This window comes from Gobius niger, assembly GCF_951799975.1.
Source record: "Gobius niger genome assembly, chromosome: 18".
NCBI lineage: Eukaryota > Metazoa > Chordata > Actinopteri > Gobiiformes > Gobiidae > Gobius > Gobius niger.
In genome coordinates this window covers 20,968,254-20,991,551 of record NC_136869.1, presented here as the reverse complement: position 1 = coordinate 20,991,551, position 23,298 = coordinate 20,968,254, and positions in this window count along the sequence as shown.

Here is a 23,298-nt window from a genome sequence, read left to right as displayed (position 1 = left end):
TCATAAATGTTTGTTTGTCAATTTAGGAGGTATTTTTCAATGATGAAAATATCTGTCATAAAATAAATGCTTGTATTTCAATTGTATTTGTTGGGTCAAATTCAACGCGGCGTGGCTTTAACAAAAACAAAGGGATATTGTACATCACATTACACAATGGAGATTTTTTTCCCCTCAAACTTGGCTGTAAATACTGCTAAAGTGGCGCTAGACCACAGTTAGCTTTGCCCATTAGCCTGTTAGCTTCTTCCATTCCATTAGTGTGTATTGGCGCCTCCGACCCGGTGCAGGGATAGTCGCAAGTGCAGTTTTCTGACCAGAGACACCAGGGGGAGATGAAAGACCCCCCGATCATCACATTAACACTTGCATTACCCCAGAGGGACTACGGAAAGGATTTACTAAGGTAAACAAGCTACTTAGTACTGCTTTAAGATAGACGTCAAACGAAACTACAATATATATACTACGTAGAGAATGTAGATAGATTACACTGAACTGACCCCAAGACTGAGCAACCCTTATTTGTAATAAACAAGCCAAGTCTGTAGTCATCTTTCTTAGAAAGCGCCAGCATCGACGACAGTTTCCAGAGCGCAGCAAAGTCCAGCAAACAGGAAGTGGAGTAAACCAATCAGCAAACAGGGTTTATATGGGCAGAGGGAAGTCAAATGTAATGCTTTTTAATGCCATTTTAATGTCCAAGTTCTACATTTCAATATCACAAACGCTTTCAGTTCTTTTGAAGATTTGCAAACATTTCATCAAACAAGAGGAAAGTGAATTGGACAAAACAGGAAACTTTTGAGCAAAAATGATTTGGTCCATTTCAGCCAAAACTGCAACTGAACATGTTTTAGACCGATGCCAGGTTGGATCTATTGCATTTAATGACTTTTAATGCTTTTTATTGCCCCGTGGAAACCGTGGGGTTCTTAGCGGTTCCTTGTCACTTTTCACACAGGGTCATGAATCACAAAACTCTCCGCCTGTTGATGTGTTTTTGGTCATTTGCCGCCGATTGGAAAAAAGGCTCTGGGCTCTCCTCTGAGCCATCCGTGGATTGTCACTGAGGGGAACTTCCGCGTCCCGAGAGCGATGCTTCACGCAATCCACACATGACTGCAAATAAACAAATCTGACTGCTTGGGTTCGTTTGAGTTTATCTTGAAGGTCGTCATTCTGGACTCGCCGGGGTAACGGATATCCCCCAAACACATGATCACCGCCGTCTTCCACACATTATGTAACAGGAGCAGACATCCTTACTGAATAATGACTTTAATCTGTAGCCGATTACTCACTCAACTTATCAGGGAGCCGGGGGGGGGGGGGGATCACATGGAGAACAGATGAGCGCGAGACAAAGCGACGACACGAGCCCGACGACATCTGACGGAGGAGAGGCAGACAGACGGAGACAGACTGTGGCTTTAAATACACTGCAGCTATTCTGTGATTAAAGAAAGCCATTAGGCCATCAAGCATTTCCCATCTAAGTGTTTGAATTCAGCATGACATCCACGGCGGCCCCAGCGAAGGGACCTTGGATAAACCGAGAGACAAATAGAGCAAACGAGAGCAGACTTACGGGAAGTTTTTTTCGGACACAGTAAAAAATCGGTTGTTCCCGGACGAGCTCCCCCCGTTTTACGGCACAAATGACGAAATAGTCTTCATTTAAGGCGAGACGCTGCAGGTGAATAGAGAAAGAATGTGTATTAACAGATATCAATTTGAAGCTTTTACTGTAGATTACTGGCATAAATGTGAGAAAAAAATACATTGCAAGTTTTCTGTCATTTTATCTTTTCATATAAGAACGAGGTGTTTTATGCCTAAAAATGACCCAAATTTCCCATCTTTCGGCAAATGTATGGTTTTATTTTAACGATGAGTTACCAAGGCTTTCTCAGAGGGGATTTTGGATTTCTTGTTTAGTTTTAAAATGCGCTGTTTTTTAGTGTAAAAATGTGTACAAATTTAATTTTCGCCTTATTTTTTTGACATTCAAAACTCAATAAATGGGGTTTAGGGATTAAATAATGAAAAAATCCCTCCGAAAAAATCTCCCAAATATTGTTCAGTCCAAGGCTGGAAAATTTGAAGTCTTTAGGTCCGACTGACGTGGACATGGTGTCGCCACAATGACAGAAAAATGTGTTTTGAGAAAAAGGCCCTTGAAATTGTGTTCTCCCATATAAGTCTATGGGGGAACATTGAATCAGCGCAATATTTAAACATGATATTGTCAAGATTAGGCATATTTTCTGTTTCCAGGTGAAAGCTTATATGTTCAGAGACCAATATGGCCCAAAACCTGAAAAAATTTAGTTTTGCCTGTAATTAACTTAATGCACCACAGGATATACAGTCATACGACCAAACCGACAATGATAAAGATACACAGGGACAGTACATTAGAAATCTAAAATGAAGGGATAGTCCAAGGTGCCAACTGTTTTATAGAATGTCCAATAACAAATGTATTTAGGAACAAATGTCGACCCAATCTTCCTGCAGGAGGAATAATTGCCTCATCTGTTCCAGGAAGAAAACTCGAGTGTGATTTCCGTGTGCGTGCATGTGGACGCGCCGCCAGACCCTCGCCCCAGACCCTCGCCCCAGCCCTCTCGTGTAAACATTCAGATGACACTGTCCCGTGCATGTCCTGTCCCATCCCAAAGGACACACAGCGCACAGACAGTTTGAGCGCCTGGTGCCACCCCGCCCCTTCCAGCAAACAAACCACAGTCTATAACCCCCCCCCCCGGGCCCCCCTCCCAGGCTCCAGCACCCCCCCCCCTCCTCTGCCCTGTCTGCTCGTCAGCTGCTCGGCCCACCCTCCCATCTCGCTGAGACCACAGGCAGCCTGTCTCAACGCCGGACGCCGTCGCGAGCGCAGCAGACGCAGACACGAGGGCTGGGGACTTTTTTTTGGGGTGTACTGGCAAGAGAAGGTTCCGTGGTGGCGCATTGGTTTAAATCTGATGAATATTCTTGTCTGCAGCAATCTGTATCTGCGCTTTGATGTTGAAAGTGGATGGACCAAGCCACCGTTTTTTGCCAACAGCATGCTAACAAATCAACCCGTATCGACAAGAGTGCTTGTTTTGTCCGAATGTATCAACTTCTGCCTTTTAAGGTGGATTCTTCGGGGAAATTGGATCTCACACAGCTCATAAAGGTTTCAGCAATTGTTTATAGACTTTATGGACTTTATGGACTTTAAAGGGATATTTCAGGAATTTTGACACAGGGCCTCATTTCCTTGTTATCCAGAGTGTTGTTGATTTCTGGATACATTTTTTTTTCTTAATTCATGCAGTCCTTATATTTGAAGGGTTTAGTGGTGCTAGGCTAGTGCATGTCTATGGTAACTAGTATCCTGCATTAAAAACAGTCTGACCCAAGCACAGTGCACCTGAGGCAAATCACATATAACACCAGACCGATATAACGCCTGTGTTGACCATGTCTGTGTATAACCATTTTGCATTTAAAATAACTTATATTTGAGCAGCATCAGCTTCCTGGCTGTAGCTACGCAGCAGCGGAGTGATCTGCTAGGTTACCGGATTCACAAAGAAGCTTTCAACAAATCAGATTTGACAATGTTTGGAGGACTAACCGATGATTTTGAAGAGGTTTTTAATGCAGGCTACTAGCTACCATAGACATGAACTAGCCTAGCACTAGCCTAGCACTAGCCAAGCACTAGCCTAGCACTAGCCTAGCACTAGCCTAGCACTAGCCAAGCACTAGCCTAGCACTAGCCTAGCACTAGCCTAGCACTAGCCAAGCACTAGCCTAGCACTAGCCAAGCACTAGTCTAGCACTAGTCTAGCACCATTAAACTCTTCAAATATAAGGACTGCATGAATTAAAACAATACATCAACAACACTCTGGATAACTAGGAAATGAGGCCCCATGTGTAAAAAAAATCCTGAAATATCCCTTTAAGATTGTGACTGTAGCTTGTTCAGTGCTCCTCACTTTTACACCGTAGCTTCTCCTGCGGCCCTACGTAACCAGGAAGCACCTTCTGCCTCCTCTTCATAACACTGTTTGTCTTGCAGAGAAAAGAACTATCTCCAAGCTCAGGCCCACTTTCTCCTTGCCAAACAAGCGTTTGCTTCTTCTCGACTAGATTACGGAAACTGTCAAATGTCTGGTCTAAATAAAACTCACATGTGGATCATCTCCAACAGATACAGGACGCGGGTTATTTAATACATACAATCGCCCACATACTGCTCCCCTCTCATCGTTTACTGGATAATCGTTCGGATCAATTTCAAATGTTTGGTTTTAACCATTAGGGCCCTTAATGACCTGAGGAAGATTTATTGACATGTATATTAGTTTTGGCGTTCAGACCCCGGAGGAAGACAACGATGTATGTATGAAAGTCAGTATGGAGGAACAGCTTGGAGTTAGGGATGTGTTCCCTGGAGCCTGGACACTGGTGGTGGTACAGGAGACCTGTGAAGCTGCAGCAGGGAGAAGCCGTGGGCAGAAAAGGCGGAGACGGGGCAGAGGTGGGTGGCAGCCCAGCTGGGAAGCGAGTGGGACCGAGGGCGATGATTGGCTGCTACGGAGGTGCGGCTCTTACGCTGATGGCTGAGATCGAGGTGTGGCCCTCTCGGAAGCGATCACTGGCTGGAGATAGGTGATGCTGAAATTAGTCTCCCAGGTTGAATTAGCCTAGTCGGTGTCAAAAATCACTTTAATGCTACTTGCAAACGCATAAAGTCAGTCACACATACATTTTGTTGGAGCAGCTTATATTCAGGTGCAATAATCCAGATTTTGAGGTAGTACAAAACTCCAACTCTTTAAAGGAATAGGCCACCGTTTTTACACACTGAGATATGTTCTTACCTGAGCTTTGACGAGTTCTTTAGGACCTGTCTGATCTTCACCTGTGACTTCAGTCACGTAAACACAGCGCAGACGGCGTTAGCATTTAGCCTCTCCCTCTCTCCACTGTAGCTCCAAAACAGATCAAGATAGAAGCTACCAAGCTCTTCCACATTTTTCCTATTTAAATATAGTTACGTGAAGTGCTACACTACAAAGTATAATTACACAAAATTAAACAATGTGGATTTTCTAAGCGGATAAAAGGGGGGACTATATTGTAAGGCGTAATAACACCAGGAGTAATTTGGCATCCGCACAGTAAAGTGAAGATTACTGCGCAGATTTCGAAAACATGGAAGAGCTTGGTAGCTTCTATCTTGACCTGTTTTGGAGCTATAGAGGAGAGAGGGAGAGGCTAAATGCTAACGCCGTCTGCGCTGTGTTTACGTGACTGAGGACACGCGTGAAGACCAGACAGGTACAAATGAACTCGTCAAAGCCAAGGTAAGAACATATCTCAGTATGTAAAAACGGTGGCCTATTCCTTTAACACAATGTCTTTTTGTTTAGTTCTGTCAATTCGACACAGTGCCATTTCTCTGCAACCTAAATGAAAGATTGAAACATCCTGAACACAGAATAGAAATGATTTGGCTCCGACGTAGTGTTAAATTCACACCCTGTTCACTGTAAAAGTCGCATTCCCATAACAAGCCTGAGCGCCTTTCATGACTATCTTTACACTACAGCAAACCACTGTTCGCCATCTCATATTAAAACATGCAGACTTCATCACCGCATTCAGAAGACGCTTGTTTAGTCTGCTCCTCTCGTTTCTGGGTGTGTCCACTTACAGTACGCTGTATTACAGGGGACAAACTCTTTCTAATTACACACTGGAGCTCCGGCCCACCAACAAAGCTGCCAAGTCGCTCCTGCAAAAGCCCTCCTCCGTATTTCGATCTTCAAATTTACAACTCAAAACTGGAATTAGCAAAGTGCTCCTGACGCGGCGGCTTGTGGAGATGGCGCGGATGTTATTTTTGAACGCGCCGCCGAGCACGAAAGCCAAGCGGCGGCGCCCGGAGCCGTGAAAGCGCGTGCGCATGTCCCGACCGGAGACGGGTAAAGGGGAGAGGCTGTGAGGTGTGATCAGCCCCAAACCAAAATGTGAAGAGATAATTAGCCAAAATTGCGCCTGACAGTTGCTCAACGGTGTTTGTGAGAAGCACTGCCAGGGATTTAAGGAAGAAAAAAAAACTAAAAAAACAGCAGGAGTTTGAAGGTAAAAGCAGGACACGCTTGTGGGAAGAAAAAACTGAAGTGTAACATTAACACCCTGTTTGGAGCCATAGGAATATGCTGGGAGAGGCCAAATGCTAGCAACATCTTTGGTCGTTTTGCGTGACTGAGGGCACGTACAAAGACCAGACAGGTACGCGTCAACTCGTCTAAGCCCAGGTAAGAACATATCTCAGTGTGGAAAAACGGTGGCCTGTTCCTTTAATCTCTTGACCCCCACCTGAACCAAATTTTCTCTAGTTTGACGTCAAATCTAAAAGCTTCTCTCCTGCTTTTTTTTATTGTGTCGATTTGGGTAATGCCAAACTGGGAAAAGGTTTGAATTGAACAGGACAAACTTTCAAAATGCCCCAGAAGCATCAACAGGCTTCACTGCCAAGACTTCAACACAACATTCACCACCTGCTGTTTATTTCAATACACCTCCATTATTAACCATTATAACCATATGTTTCAGCAGATCGATTCCAAGGCCAGAGAAGAGCAAAGAGGAGGGCGATTTGAGTGCTAAAAGGATCAGAACAAGTCCGGTGAAGGTCTCTGGACTTAAACAACAAGCGTTTTAGACAGTTGTGTCCTCATGCACAGATCCGGGCATGACTCCAGCGTTTGTGCCGGTAGCAGGAGGAGTAATGATCCCAGAGTGATTAAATCCGTGTTGGGACACCTCTGTGTGCGCCCTCCACGTCTATCAGGCGGGAACAGGTGGAACCAGGCCGTGTGTGGGTCGGTGTAGTAAAAAAAAACGCGCCGGAGCTTGTCAAATGAGAGTTTCCATTATAAGGCTGAGTGACATTTAATGAATAAGGTTATGTAATGTTGTCAGGGATGATCAATGTTTGATGTTTGACAAACTGTGAGAACTCAAACACAACAAACTAAAGGTTTATGTAGCCATTCCTGACAGTTGAAAACCTCAACGTACGCTTGGACTTTTTCCAGCATCATTTTCAAACTGAAACCGAAGGAAACATATTTAATTGTGTAACTCGATGTTTTATGAGTTGTTCGGTTAATATATTGGCAACATGTCCGCCCGCCTCACCCATTTCGAGGAGCACACCCATCAGCCTCCTCAACCTCTCCATCTCCTCCTCTTCATCACAGGTGTCAACAGATGCTTTCAATGTCATCTCTGACCTGTTTTATTGTTGTGTGAAAGCAAAAGTTGGAAATCAAATCCAGGCAGGAAGTGACACACGTTCAAACATGCTGTGAATAAGATAAAATTAAATTAAAATAAAGGAAAATAAATAAAAAAAACATGCACATACAGTACAAACAGAATGAGAGGAGGGAGGCCCGGGTGAAATTAGTGAATTAAAAAGAGCCTTATACAGTCGACTGTTTTAATGCAGCTATTAATGCAGTTAGATTATCCTCTTAACTCCCGCCTGAACCGAGAGGATCTTTTTCCTCACGTTATCAGATTTTTTTCCATCATTTTTTTGTTGGGCATTCAACTCATTTTTGTAACTTTTTTTTAAAAAATTTTCTCACATTTTTTTCTCATATTATTATTATTTTTTTCATTTTTTTTGTCTAATTTTTTTCATTTTTTTTGTCTAATTTTAATCACATTTTTGTCATTTTTTTGTCATTTTTTTTGTCACATTTTTGTCATTTTTTCTGCAATTTTTTTTTCAATTTTTGTCATTTTTTGGTCACATTTTTGTCATTTTTTGGTCAATTTTTTATCACATTTTTGTCACATTTTTTTTGTTTTTTTTCATCCATTTTTCGTCTCTTTTTTGGTCAATGTTTTCTCACTTTTTTGTCACATTTCCATCAATGTTTTCGTCTCAGTTTTGTTGCTTTTTCACAGCTTTTTTCCAGAAGCTTTTGGACTGGGGGTAAAGCCAAACTGGAGAAAATGTGCTCGGTTCAGGTGGGAGGTAAGGGGTTAATGACTTTGAGTCTGATGTATCTGTGAAGGCACCTGCCCCGCTCCAGTACGATGGGTGCTTCTCCGAGAGCCGCCTGTTTCACCCAATACGAGGGTGCCTCTTCAGGACGGTGCTTGTGTTTGGATTCACACAAACTCAATGGTTTCTCTTTTGGATCAAGAGCCCCTTAAACAGTGTCCATGTGAAAACCCCCTGGAACTGGAGTCACTGCTGGTTCCCTGCATTGACCTTGTGCAGACGCAACTGTGTTCAATGCAACTTTCTAAGCTCCATCTAGTGTGTACACTAAAGAAGTACACCCAGAGTGAAGGAGATAAAGAGTAACACTGGTGATATTGCTTTGAGTCAGTGTGGAGTATTTCGACCTGTTCACTGGGCGCACGCTTTGACGCCGCCCGTGTTTGACATTCTGTGGGAATGCAACGCCTAAATGCAGCAAACCGTTTGTCCAAACAGGAACTGGGCTATTTCCAGGAGAAAAGCCATGAAAAGTTAAATCGGGGCCAACGTGATGACGAGGAGATTTCTTATGAGCAACAGTTAAGCCTTTTGGAGAGAAAACAGCGGGAATGCACTGAGCTGGACGTCCACACATGAATCCAAATCGGAGTCAACATGCTTAACTGAACCTTAACCTGTCAAAACAACTCATATTAAGATAAATATTCTGAATTCAAGTCAATTACACTCATAGATATGTTTGCAGTCTGTGGTAGACATCTTTGTTATGTTTTTGTGAGGTTCAGCGGATTTTTTACTGCAGAGAGTCCGTACTCATGACGGAACCAGCATTTTTAAAAGTAAACAAACAGCTAGCTTATGAGCTAAAGGCAATTGGGACCTAAATATTTCCTTCTTCTGAAATATTGAAGAGGCACCAAGAGCCCCCCATACCTGCAGTGCAGTGGAGGCAGCATAAGAGGCGCTACAGGAAACAGGGAGAGGACAAACGAGGAGGTATCCAGGCAAGACTCGCAGCTAAGCAAAACAAGTCTTCTATCCCTATTATTGCTCTGGGTAATGTTCATTCACTGGACAGATTATATTCGTCTGCTACGCTCTTCCTCGAAGATGGTGAAAGACTGGAGTGGAGCGGAGGGAGCTGCGCAGGAGGAGGAGCTGACCAGTGCAGGACACCACGCTCTAAAACAGGGACAAACCCAGGCGGTTTGGCAGCGCGCTCAGTCACAGCGGCTCAGGACTAACACCTGAATGTTGTATAATTGTTCAATGACAAATAAAGGAACTCTCTTCTGTCTGTTTCTCTGCTGAGGGAGCCATGCCCATGGTCGTGAATACAATCCATCCAGAAACTGAAAAACCATTGATCCTGGAGCGACATCGAGGCCACTGTGATGGAAAGCTCACCATGTACAGCTGCTGGGTGAAAGGTAAAAATACACACGAATATCAACTTACATAATACAACTTTAAAGGGACTATAAGGAGTTTAAAAATGTTAAAATTAAGTATTTTCCTCCCCCTACATGTTCCAGCCATGTCCTAATGTGTAGAATGAGCTCAGACCTGTTCACCACAACTGCCTCTAAAATCCTGTACGGTCACTCAAAAATGTGTCACTTCGGCCCGAATTGCCGTCATGCACGAGCTTAATATAGAAGGTGCAGTTACACATATGGCCTGAGGTGGCAGTAGTGAGTATAAAATGGCGAACTTGCTTCCAGTCCCTTTAAGATGATAAATGTGTGATTATATGAATGTCAAGGGGCACTTACAGTTTTATGGCAGTCAGTTAGTGGGAATGTTTTCAGTGGGTCATTGGCCAAAAAAAGGACTGTTGTTCAGTGCTTTCAATTGGAAATTCAAGGAAATTCGATGAAAGAAATATTGCTTTTATATGGGCCTGTCATGTTGAAGATTAAGAACATGGAGAACTGGGGATCCATGATGTGAGTCTGAAGCACAGACAAACGGCAGGCAAACCAAATGTAAATATGACCACAGCACTAGCATGAGCCGCCAGGCCGGGCAGCAGGACCAGTCCATTCATCGGCAGTATTTGCCCTGCTCGTCTGCACCGATGGATCACTTGTATTTACGCAGTGATAAGACTTTATTGTTTTTATGGCGGGGGAAGTAAAGTCATTACAGTTGTATTTCAAACAATCAGCAGAGTCAGACCTGCCCAGCGCCATCTGTCTCCTGCAGGCGCACGGCTAATGGATCATCAAACGCTTAAGTTATGGATTTCTGGACTGGAATCAATATTTTGATTTATCCCGACTGGCAGCTTTACAATAAACGTGAGCTGGGACACACGGGTGGTTACAAACGCTAATGGGCCGTTACAAAATACATAAGGAGCGTTTTAGTTCCAAAGTTGAACGTGAGCTGTGCTGTTTACTCTATCTGTAAAGTGTGAAAAGGAGACATAAGACCTTAGAGTGTGGGCTTAAGGTTAGAGTTAAGGCAGTTGGTGGTCGGGCAGGTTTTGGCCGACGTTGGGACACGTGTGTTTGGTGTGGACAGCTCCGTGGATCGTAGACGCGTCTGTGGAGGTCGCTGAAGCCAGGTTTGGCTGATTGCATTTATCAAATCAGTGTCTCCCTGTCGCCTCACGAGGAGTCCTGTGATTGGCCTAGTGTTACTGGCTGGTCAGCGAATCAGAAGGATAGCTTTTCTACTGTGTTGATGTGTTTTTAAACTCTCTAAATGTGGCTCCCTGGCTCTAATTTGCCATACGTGCTGAGCAACTGTTTACTCGCTGGAAAAACATACAAACTTCTTTGTGACATAAACAGAATTAAAAAGGTGATGGACTGTCAGACCTTGGAAGCAGGGAAGGGCCTGGTCGGTACTTGGATGGGAGACACACCAGGAAGCCCAGCGAATGCAGTGAGTGAGTGAGTGGTGGTGGTCGGAGGGGCCGATGGCGCAGACTGGTTGCCTCACTTCCGTCTGTCTACCCCAGGGCAGCTGTGGCTACAATAGTACCTTCCCACCACTGAGTATGGTGTGAATGAATAATGCAATGTAAAGCGTCATTGAATGTCCAGAAAAGCGCTATATAAAACCAATGCATCATTATTATTATCATTATTATCATTAAAACAATTCACTCGCTAGAGACGACACCACACAGGGTTTGAACGGGGACCGCGGCATTTCGTTTACAGTTTACCACTAAACTATCGGGCCTGGTCTGGGGTCCTGGTCGCTTCAGTGCAGATGTTGGTCTCTGCAAACCTGAGTGAGAAAACCTCTTCTCTGGGGCTATAGCTTTCACAAGTAAGGAAGCCATTCAGGATCAAATGTCTCAAATGTGCCAAGATTGTCTTAAAAAAATTCACACCCCAAAAAAGTCTGGTATGGGGCAAGTGTTTAAGGTTCGAATAGCAACGTGCACTTTGGACACACTTCAGACCGGCGTATAAAGGCATGTGTTTACAATCTGAATTGACTCCACAATCTGCTCTTCCAAGTCTGTTCATTCATCGGAGCGTAGTGTCACCAGAGGAGCCCGGCCAAGCACCACTCAGCCTGAAGTGCTCTCCTGACCACACTCATGTAATGTACTGGGCTTTCAGACGGGTCGTGTCTGATGAGGACCAGGGCAGGCAAACGTGTAGATGTGGAGTCATGATACAGACCGGAGAGCTTTCACTGTGGAAGAGCTTTCAGAGCTGTTAGATTTCAGGTTGATTGGAGAAATAGCGAGTAGATTTGTTCTCTCCACAAACACTCACTACCTGTTGTTGTTTTTGTCCTCATGCCCCACACGGTCCTGTCCCGGGCCGAGGCCAGAGCGGTCTCCACGGCTTGTGAACAAAGCCGGTGTAAATGTGTCAGCGAGTTATCGCCGCTGCAGAGCTATGTGAGGCTTCCAGACAGAGCCGCTGTGGCTCATGTGAAAGTGTTGCCCCCTCCTCAGTGACCCGGAGCACTGGGGGTGGGGGGCAGAGGCTGATGGTTATCACTGGGGTAGAGTTACAAAGCAATGGCTACTGGGAATATGTCTTATTCATTTACATAATGAGCACAGAATTATGAACAGCTTCCAAAGTGCGGCACAAACAGTCGATAAATGTTTAAGAGAAAGTTACAAATCAAACACGTACAAGAGTAAAGCGACTATATCTGAAAGCTTCTGTTTTCAAATCGAGACAAAGGGACAGGATAAGTTTTGGACTGCGTTAGTAGCGATCAAAAGTTACTCGTACGCATTCCTAACATCCCGATTCCTCCAGAGAAGTTTCAAAGAACAAAGCATCACAGTGATGTTCTGACCGATCTCTGTCTGCATAACAGTCAAGCAGGAAGGGCCTGGTCGGGGTTTGGATGGGAGACCTCTGGGGAACAGGAGCCTGGGTGAATGCAGTGAGTGAGTGGGTGGTTGGTGGTGGAGGTCAGTGCCATTGGAGGGGCCGATGGCACAGACTGGCAGCCTCATCTACCCGGGGCAGCTGCGGCTACACACATGGCTTACCATCACCAAGTTTGTTGTGAATGCATAATGAACGAACTTGTAAAGCAACTTTGAGCATCTGGAAAAGTGCTACATAAGACTACTGCATTATTATCATTATTAATAATTTGTAAATGTATGTACTTTACTTTGTTTTACTTTACTTTAACACTTTACTATCAAACTTGTCTAGGCTTAAGCCATAAAATAAATAAAACTCTGTGCTTGTGGAGCTCCAGTCTGTCACCCCGTCTCCCCAGACCAGACCCCTCGTCACCTCCACATGACCAGGCCCCCCCCCGGGAATCTCCACCAACTGCTGCCTTCACTGACCTCAGTCTGTCTCACACAAATGTATACACGAGCTGTCATCAAGTGGAGAGCACGGTCCGTCTGAGCTGATGATCATGGTGATGGCACATGGGTATGGTACACGTGTATACCATAACATCATTGCACTTTCCTTACAGCACTTACAGTATGTGAATGGTAATTGGAGGGAAATACTAGCCATGTTTTCTGGTATGTTATTAACTTTAGGCTGGGTTAGGGTTTGGAATAATCATAATACGTGAACTACATTTGCTGTGCGTCCTCTTTCCACACAGTTATCATGACTGCGATGGTATTACACATGCACCATCCTACCAGCCAGGACACCGCTCAGCAGCGATGGAGACAGTACATAGATCGTGTTTCCTGACAGGCGTTCATCGAGTGTAGAGTGTGTAAAGGGAAGCGGTCATGGAGGCTGGCCCTGTGGCTGTCTGTGTGTGTGAGGCAGGTCTGGGCCGGTTTAGGACAACACTATCTCTCAGGATCAGTCCACAGAAAACAGCTGCAGAGGACAAACAGGTATCAACACACACGCGCACAAACACAGACACACACACACACACACGCACACACACGCACACACTGTTCTTACGCTCGTGTCATGGCCTCACACAGTTTTGGCTTCACTTTCCTCTATATTTCAGAGTCTCGTTCTAATCCAGTCCGTAAACGATCCTCGCATGTCTGTACTTTTGGTGCTTTTAAATATTTGACGACAATATACAATATCACATTTTTATAATGACATTTTTTGACGGCAAACGATGGCGTGGCCAGACCGACCTCCCTGCCTGCGTACAGAGGAGCATCACTCTGGACCTGCCAGGCTCGGCTTTCCTCCGTCACTGTCACTGAAATGCATTACAAACACAGTGTTCCCCAATTTTCTCAGTCTGCACCAGTGGTTCCCAAAGTAGGGGGTCGCGTCACACTGAAGTGGGGGTCCCAAGATGATTTTGAAACAATATTTGATACATTTCTCACATTGAATTTGATGAATATTCCTATGAAAACAGCAGGTTTTAGTGCAATTAGGCCTAAATATGACAAATACTGTATCCAAGCTAACATCATTAGCCTCTTAACCCCCGCCTGAACCAACCACATTTTTGCCACTTTGGCCTTACGCAATTCTAAAAGCTTCTTGAAACAGAAGCATCAAAATACCGACAAAAAAACTCACAATAAAGCGACAAAAACGTACCAGGAACACGTCAAAAACAACAACAAAAAACAATGAAAACACGACAAAAAAAAGCACCAAAAAAGAGGCGAATCAACCCACATTAGGCACTCAAAGAGCTTCACAGCAAAAGAACCACTCACTCAGTCTTTTAAATTAGGCTTCACACTGACCTGTAAGTCCCAGTCGAGAAGATTTTAGATTTGGGTGAAGCCGAACTAGAGAAAATGTGCTCAGTTAACAGAACAGGCCACCGTTTTGACATACTGAGATATGTTCTGAGCTTAGACGAGTTGATGTTTGGTCTTAAGTCTTTCAGTCGCGCAGAAAGACCAAAGATGTGGTTAGCATTTAGCCTCTCCTCCTCTCCTCGTGGATCCAAACGGGGATGAAGTCAGAAGCGACCAAACTCTTCCACGTTTTCCCTATTTAAACACAGTTACATGAAGTATAGTCACACAAAATCAAACATGGCGATTTTCTTAAGTGGATAAAAAGGGGAACTATATTGTCAGGCGTAATAACACCTTAGGAGCGCTTCGACGTCTGCGCAGTAACATCTTCAAAATGTGATTTCTCCATCGACCAGTATCAGTCTCCATGCTAGTAACGTGATTATGGCCCGGACGAGTCTTGTGAGCTGTGGTGTGTGTTTCCTATATGTGCCGCTGCCTGACCCCTTGACCCCGCGCTGACCCCGTCTGACTCTTAACCGCATTAGGCCTAACCAGATCAGCAGACACCGGCCGCCTGTCCGCCGTGGCTCCTAAATAAATCTGTTTACACACAGCTCATGGCAAAGACCCATCAGTCCCCGGCCCATTAGGAAACGACATGCGCCAAAGTCCCGTCTCGTTATTGCAGATAAACGGCTCCGGACGCTCGCTCGCTTTGACTTAGCAAGTGCCGATAATGTGGTGTGGATTTGTTGTTGGCAGCTGATGTTATCCTTGCTTTAAACAGCTCATTCAACTCACACAGATCTCATTTGTGAAAAGAACATTTAAAGTGGGGTGTTGTGCTAAATGGAGGAGGGAGTGATGTGGGGCTGAGGGACAGAGCACAGAGGTTTGAGATCAATACAGCATTCTCTGACCAATACAATGTAATACAGTGATCAAGATCCATCTGAGATTATTACCAAATACCAGCAGAAAGCAATGCTGCATGCAGAACATGGGAAAGCTGTTATACAACGATTTTTAGCCAGTTGGAGCCTTGAATCCTTTTGGAGCTCTGAGTCCAGCTGATTATGCAATGATGAACAAGGCCGACAAGAAGACCCTTTTGAACATAGAAGGAGGTTGGAGAGTTTAAATATGAATCAGAACATGTACTTCATGATTTGGTTAAAAATCATATGAGTTGTAATGCTGACTTCTTCAAATAATTATTTACAGCTAGTTTTCTCACTTAAAGAGACTAGGTGCAAGCACCTTCTATATTAAGCTCATGCATGAGGCACTTAGGACCCGAAGTAACCATTTTTTGAGTGACAGTGTGGATTTTAGAGGCAGTTGTGGTGAATACAAATACATAGACCAAACTCACTCTTTACAGTCAGTAACAAGTTACTTAGTCACAAATTACTTTAATCTGAATACTTTTTTCAGTAACAAGTAATCTAACGTATTACTTATTCCAGATTGGTAATCAGATTAAAGTAACCTTTCCAAGTCACTGAGTTACTATTCTGTCATTTTCCTTTGGACAAGTATGCACTTCTTTTTTCTTGCGTCTTGTAGAGTGAGGTAATGCACTCGTTACATTTTCAGTGTGAAGACGACATAAACGTAGACAACAACAGAGGAGGAGAGAGATGGAAATGCCTCACTTTTCCTCACTATGGCGTTGTTGATGCTGCAGGTGAAATGCACTTCCAATAACGTGTGTGTGGGCAAAACCAGTCGTCATTTGCATTTTGAGGCAGGGAGGTGATGTCGGCAGCTGATGAATAAAGTAACTTGTAATCTAACTTAGTTACTCTTAAAATCAAGCAATCAGTAAAGCAACTTGTAGTAACTTTTTAAAGGAATAATCAGGAATCTGTAATCAGATTACTTTTTCAAGTAATCTGTGGCAAGAACTGGTCACACTCTGCCATCATCAATACAAGGTCTTGGTGGAAAACAACATTAACATTGCAGAGGCTCATAAAAACAATGCCACAGCGGATGGTTGTGAACTCAAAGCTAAAGGCGCTACAACCAAATATTACAGCAAATTATCTTTTTTCTTTTGGCAACTTTTGTGGGGCCATTTTTACACATAAACCACCTGAATATATTATGACACAAAACTTGCAAATCCATTTTTTAAATCATATTCGGCAAACGTTTTAGTTGATTTCTCTAAATTAAAATGTTCCCCCAATTTACCCTCGTATTAGATACTTTGAAATTGCCAGATCTCAATGATTCAGCTGTGACTCCCTTCACTGTCCAGAGACCCGGCTGGAGCCAGTGGTCCGGCCGTGGCTGCTCCCCGATAGGCTGAGGAGGCTGATTAGATACACCGAGGGGACACGCACTCTCCGGCTCCAAGCGGCAATCAGAACAACATTTATCAAATTCAAAACACGGCGCGGGAATGTGCCTCCCCCCCGAACGGGCTATTTCCAGATATCGGCGGACGGCGAGGCTAATCTGTGCGAGGGGAGTGGAGACGAGAGGCCCATGTGTGGAAACCTTTTTAGAACTACATAGTTAGAGATACAGGGTTATACTATTTGTTAAGAGACCAAAATGGGCCAAAACCTGCAAATTGAAAAGATCTAGTTTTGATTGCGGCGTCTCCCCTTCAGTCTCCTCTGCATAAGACGTAATTACAGTGCGCTCGTCTTGACTTGGCTGACCCTGAATGTGTTCCACAGATGTCCCAGCGCAGGGAGGAAGGGAGGAAGTGGAGGCAGATACTACAGGAAGTAGGAAGCATCACTCGGGACAGGGACACATCCTCTGCGTCCCAACCCCGGCTCTGCTAATCCCCCCCCCCGGCTCCTCTGGGCACACAAACAAGGAAAGTTCCATACACAGAGATTATTTAAAGCAAATTATGAATGTCGAGCTGCCCGAAAGAACTATATTAGCCACAATTATGCATGATGTGACGATGAAACCCACTCTTGGCCCTTCGGGAGGTTTGGTTTGAGAGTTGTCAGAATTATGCACTTGCAATCGATTTGCGCAACATATTTTAGCAATTGAGAAATACATAAAACATTCAATACCATCACATTGACATCGACGACCTGGCCAAGCTGCACCAGGAATGTGTTGTGTAACTCTGTGCGGCACCAGTTTACTGCCAATATTTTATTTGTACACTCACGAATGAAGAGTCCAACAACTTTATAAAGGCCAAATGCTTTTTGATGATGTTTGTGAATTCATTTTGCAGTTTCTTTGTTTGTCACACTTCGCGTACCCTTCTATTTATAGACGAGACACAGCAGGTGAAAGCAGTGGTCGATGTAGAGATTTTATGCTAATTTTCCTCCCATAACATCTTCCTTTTCATGTTAGAGTATAAAAATAACAAAATTTACCCCGTACGATGCTTATTTTATGATGTTCGTTGCGAGGCAGAGGTTTCCCAGTAGCATTGCTTCACAAAGCTGTCTTGCCCTCGCACATTCATTCACAAATATTGACAGAGTTGTGTCCTGCGAAGGGTCTCCGAGATGACGCTATAACCCAGATATGGTATTTTTCCTTCTGCGAGAAATTTGTTGCGCACGTGCACTCGCTGACTTTAGGCCCGGCCTTCTCTAAATGTGTTTTTTGTTCCACTCATGCAACAAATTAGTCACTTTCTTAGACTCCAAACCTTCCAGTCATGGTAACTCAAGTAACTCATCCCCCTAGAGGCCATAAGTGCCACTGCAGGTGTCGTAGCATGTTACGTTTTTTTACTCATTAATTGTCCGTGAGAGTAAATACTACGCTGATGGAAAAGACAAAGCTAGAGAGGGATATTGTACATCCAGTTAGATCAATGAGATCATTTTTTTCACTCAAACTTGGCTGTAAATACTGTTTAAGTGGTGCTAGCCCGCAATTAGCTTTGCCCGCTAGCTTCTTCTTCTTCGTGATTCCATTAGTGTGTATTGGTGACTCCGACCTGGTGGCTGCAATGGTTTTTTGGACAGAGACGTCCAGGGGGAGATGAAAGACCCACAAGTCATCCCATCAACACTTGCATTACCCCCAGAGGGACTACGAAAAGGATTTATTAAGGTAAACAAGTTACTGCTTTAAGTTTTTTTCAGAGGGAGTTTTTAATATCTAATTCCTAGCCTGATTCATTCAGCTTTTTTGTCACTGAAAATGCACAAAATGCCTTCTTCTTCTTCTATTTTTTCTTCATATTTATATCAGTAATGTTCAGCAAAAGTTTCATTGATTTATTTACATGTAATTTTTTTCCCCATTCACCTGCAATGTCTCACTTGTAGGCCCACCCCTTCATCTCCTATGAATGCAGACAATGTGTAGGGCAAAGGGGGAGCATTGAGACTGGGACTGAGATTTTGTGTTTGCTTGTGCCCTTCTCTCTTTTGTCCTCTCCTCTCTCTTCCTCTTTGTCTCTCTTCATTATTGTTCTGCGTGTTTGGCTCGCCGCCTCTTTCCCTCTGCCTGTGTTTTCTTGGCGAGCCGTCCCGGTCTCCTAAATTAGCCGGCTCTGGTTTTAGCGCGGCCTATCATCTGCCCTGGCTCTCCTTCAGAAGTTCGGGCCACATTCTGGTTCCTCTCCGGTTCCTCTGGTGGAAGCCGCAGCAGCTGTGAATCTCTCTTCGTGTACGCACTGACAGGATGTTCCTGAGAGCCGGCCGGGGAATCTGCGCTCCCCAATATGACATATCCACTCTCTCGGTCTGGTCCCGAGTCAAGGAATGCCTGATGTGTCATGCGAGGCTTTGGGGATTTGTCTGTGGCGAGAGTTAGAGGATGCTGTATTTTGGGCTTTCAAACGGAGGGAGCGTTGTCATTTAGCAACAATGAAGATGGGAAGGAGATGATTATTGGTTTTAGCCAAGAGTTGAGCGACGAAAAACAGAAAAGGTTTTAAAGCGCTTTTGTGGAGAGTGCTCCGAGCTTTTTTGCATTGGCTGTTCATTGTTGGGCTCCACCTAAGGCAGAAAAGAACTCGCTCAGGGAAATCACAAGCACAATGTATTCTCTGAAGCGGGACATTTACCTCAAGCTCCAACTCAAAACATCCTCTGTTGAGAGAGTTCCAGCTGCCTGCGAGGTCGGAGATACTGGTGCCCAATATTTACAGAAAAGAGGACCAGGCAGTCATTTGTACCTCCGGTGATTCAAATTTGATTTAAAGTCTTTAAATAACCACATTTTAAGAATGTTCCTTCCTACTTTCCTTTCCTGACTATAAATCATCTACCAAACATGGATCAAATATGCTAAATATGCTTTTGGAAACTCCCAGTGACTCAGGACTGGCCCTGTTTAGTACTTCAAGAAGTAGTACTCTGAACGAGTTTGAAGGCTGGAGCTTTCCCTGGTTTGAAAACATGGAATGGGGGATCAGTCCCAATCCCATTGCAACTTTCCCTCAGAGTGAACCTGCACGGGGCCCTTCTGTGTGGAGTTTGTATGTTCTCCCAGTATTTGCTCAGGTTTCCTCTGGGTACTCCGGTTTCCCCTACAACTAAAAACATGCATAATAGCCAGGTGATGTGAGCAGCCTGGCTCCACCACTGCACCAGCGGGGAGTCTGGTCACCACTGCCTGGATTCCATTTCCCACAGTGGTACATACGCAAGCAAACAGGAAGTAGCGTCAGCCAATCAGCGAAGGGCAGGCGTCTGCCGTTGATGTGGCGCAGGATTATGAATCACAAAAATCACCGACTGCAGTAGTGTTTTTGGTCATTTACCGTGTGCTGTTTGTAGATTATTATTGAGGGACTTCCTCGTCCCGTGAGTGTTTGTGACACAAACAAACTAATGTGATTGCACGGGATTGGTGTAATTTTGCGGATGACGCCAAAGGGGGTGGGGTGTCCAGACTGTATACAAAAATGTAGAGGGGAATCATTCTGGTCTCACCAGGCTAGCAGTAGGTAGCCTTTGACATGGGGTGGGCAAGTTTACTCTGTCGGGGGAAGATTTTGGTCCTAGGCAAGAGATCTAAGGTCCAGACTCTCTCTGGTGCAACACATTTTATAAATACATTATATAGACCTAAAAGGGGATCTGGGGGGCCTCCTCCAATGAAATTTTTAAAGAACTTACAGTGTTTCAGTATTTTTGGAATACTTAACCAGGGAATGCCCAAGGGATAGGTCTGGTCCCAGGGCTTAATGTGGCTTATGTTTACGTTGACAAAATAAATGCATTTAGTCGAAACATAGTACAATACAAGTTTTCAGAACTTTTGTGTCAGTGACAAACATGTGGAGATAACTTTCGAAAGTAACTGCTATCAGAAAGTAAAAGGAAAACCATTAGCAACAAGTGGATGGAGACAGGGGTCAGACTGAAGGTGTGCGGTCAGGAGACAGACGTGATAACAGAGAGAGGAGATAACTCTGAGAGAAGAGGCTCCAGCACAGACGCCCACAGATACAGACCGTGGAGATATGAGGAGAGAGTGCTCACAAACTGGACACAATCAACAAGAGTTCATGGAGAATATTAAACAGATGGCAAAATGATTAAACACTTTCCTTCCAGCATCGGGAAGTGGGGAACTTTTGAGCTTCTTAACCTTTAGCGCTGCACAATAACTGCAGCACAAACATGGCAGTTTCTTCTTCTTCCTCCGTCTTCCTGAGTAGTTTGCTCTGAGGTGGTAGATGTCGTGCAGTAGACTTGCCTAATCCTGGAGTGGAGATACGAGTGCAGAGGCGGACTGTCTGGTGAACCTCAGGGACACTTCCAATCAGACAGTGGTTATCTAGACACCACAGAGTCGATAGCTGCATGGCTACTTTAAGACGAGCGCTGCATCCTTATCAGGGAAGTAAGACCTGCAGCCAAAAGGAGTTACTTCACATGACAAAAATGTTAAGTCTAAGGTTCACAGCCCCCTCTTGGTCCGATCAAACCCTAATTGCTCAAATAGATTGTAATAAAACACATGAAACTACTACTTTTTTTTTTATGCCTGCTTCTTTCTCTCGGATCCAATATGGAACTTCATTTCATCAAGTCTTTCCCTATAATCGTATCCACGTCCTTCACCGTCCTCCTGCTCTCTTTTCGCCCCCCCCCCTGAGCTGTGGGGGTTAGTTCCACTCCGCTCGGCTCCCGCTCTGACAGTTTGAGAGGCCTCCTGTGCCGGATCAGCGTTCGCCCGGACACTGTTCCTTCCAGAGAGGACTGACGGGTCAAATGATAGAAATGACACCCAGAGTGAGCAGCGCGGGCCAAGATCCTGTCACCGCCCGCGACTCCGCTGTCTGTGGAATGTGCTACTAAAGGTTTAGGGGAATTTGCAAACGGATAATGTAATAACAGCCAATAACATGAGAGTTTTGGTACGCAGACAATGTGATATCAGGTTTTGTCTAAAATGTCATAAAGTGGTTCTCAGTGTTGTTTTTCCTTGTGGAAGAGGGTCTGAGGACAAAGGATGTGCGTCTTTACTACTGACTGTTCATTTGGACGTTACATTACTCTTCTCCCTGTTTTATGACAATGCATACAGTCAAAAACCGTAACTAGTTTGCTAACATACCCACGACTAAACTCATATTGAGTTTAAAAAAAAAAATGGCAAATCAACTCTTCACTTCCCAAATACGAGGTAGATAGATGTCGGATCGAGTTGTGCAGGTTCAAACATGGGAGATAAAGTTGGAATATTAACAGAAAGTATTTCCAAGCCATTTTGAAGTGGCTAGATGCAAGTTGGCCATTTTATGCTCACTACTGCCATCTCTGGTCATATGTGTAACTGCACCTTTCTATATCAAAGGGATATTTCAGGATTTTTGACATAGGGCCTCATTTCCTAGTTATCCAGAGTGTTGCTGGTACCTGGAGATATTTTTTTTGTAATTCATGCAGTTCTTATGGTTGAAGAGATTTGTGGCGCTAGGCCAACGCAAGGATAGTGCATTTCTACGATGTCAGCTAGCCTGCATTAAAAACAGTCTGACCCGCTCCACAGAGCACCTGAGGCAAATCACTTATAACACCAGACTAACCATATAAATGTCTGTGTCGATAGAATCATTTTTGGAATAACTGACCTTGCATCACATGACTGATCGCATTTTTGAGGGACTATTTTCTAGCAGATCACTCCGCCGCTGCATAGCTCATACAAGCACGAAGCAGATGCTGCTCAAATATAAGGTATTTTTTGATGCAAAATGCTTAAAATTACTCTATCGACACAAACATTTATATGGTTAATGTCTGGTGTTATAGGTGATTTACCTCAGGTGCACTGTGGAGCGGGTCAGACTGTTTCTAATGCAGGCTAGCTGATACCATAGGAATGCGCTAGCCTTGCACTAGCCTAGCACCACGAAACTATACAAACATAAGAACTGTATGAATTACAAAAAAAAAATCTCCAGGTACCAGCAACAGTCTTGATAACTAGGAAATGACGCCCTATGTCAAAAATCCTGAAATATCCCTTTAAGCCAAAGTAACAACGTTTTGAGTGACTGTGCAGGATTTTAGAGGCAGATGTGGTGAACAGGTTTGGGCTCATTTTACACCTTAGGACATGGCTGGAACATGTAGGGGGAGGAAAATACATAATTTTAGCATTTTTAAACTTCGCATTGTCCCATTTAAACACCACAGCAGCAACAGCAGATATAATCACACAACTCTACTGTAACAGGCACGTGCTATTTTAGTCTTATTGCTGTCTGAAAGGCCTTCCAGTTCTGTTGTATTACTTGAAGAATCCCGAGTCACACCCGGAGCACATGGCTACTTAATATGCAATTAAATAACTCACTTAAGCTCTGATTACAGCGGTTTGACTTATTATAACTGAGTTCTGACTCTACACTAAAAGCTACATGGAAGCACTGCAAAGGGAATTCTTTCCGTACAATGATGATGTTTTAGTAGGAGCAGAGCCTCCTCAAGTGTATTTATAAACTGCTGTGGACGTTTATTTAGAGCGAAGCCAAGGCTATGGTTGTAATACAGAGATGGTAAAGCCGTACAGCGCAATATGATAGGGAGTGATTTAAATGAGTGACCAGGCGACTGAGTGATACTGACAGTCACAAAAGAACAGCCTTAGCCTTTTCTTTTCCGCTTTGTGGGAGTGTTCCTCA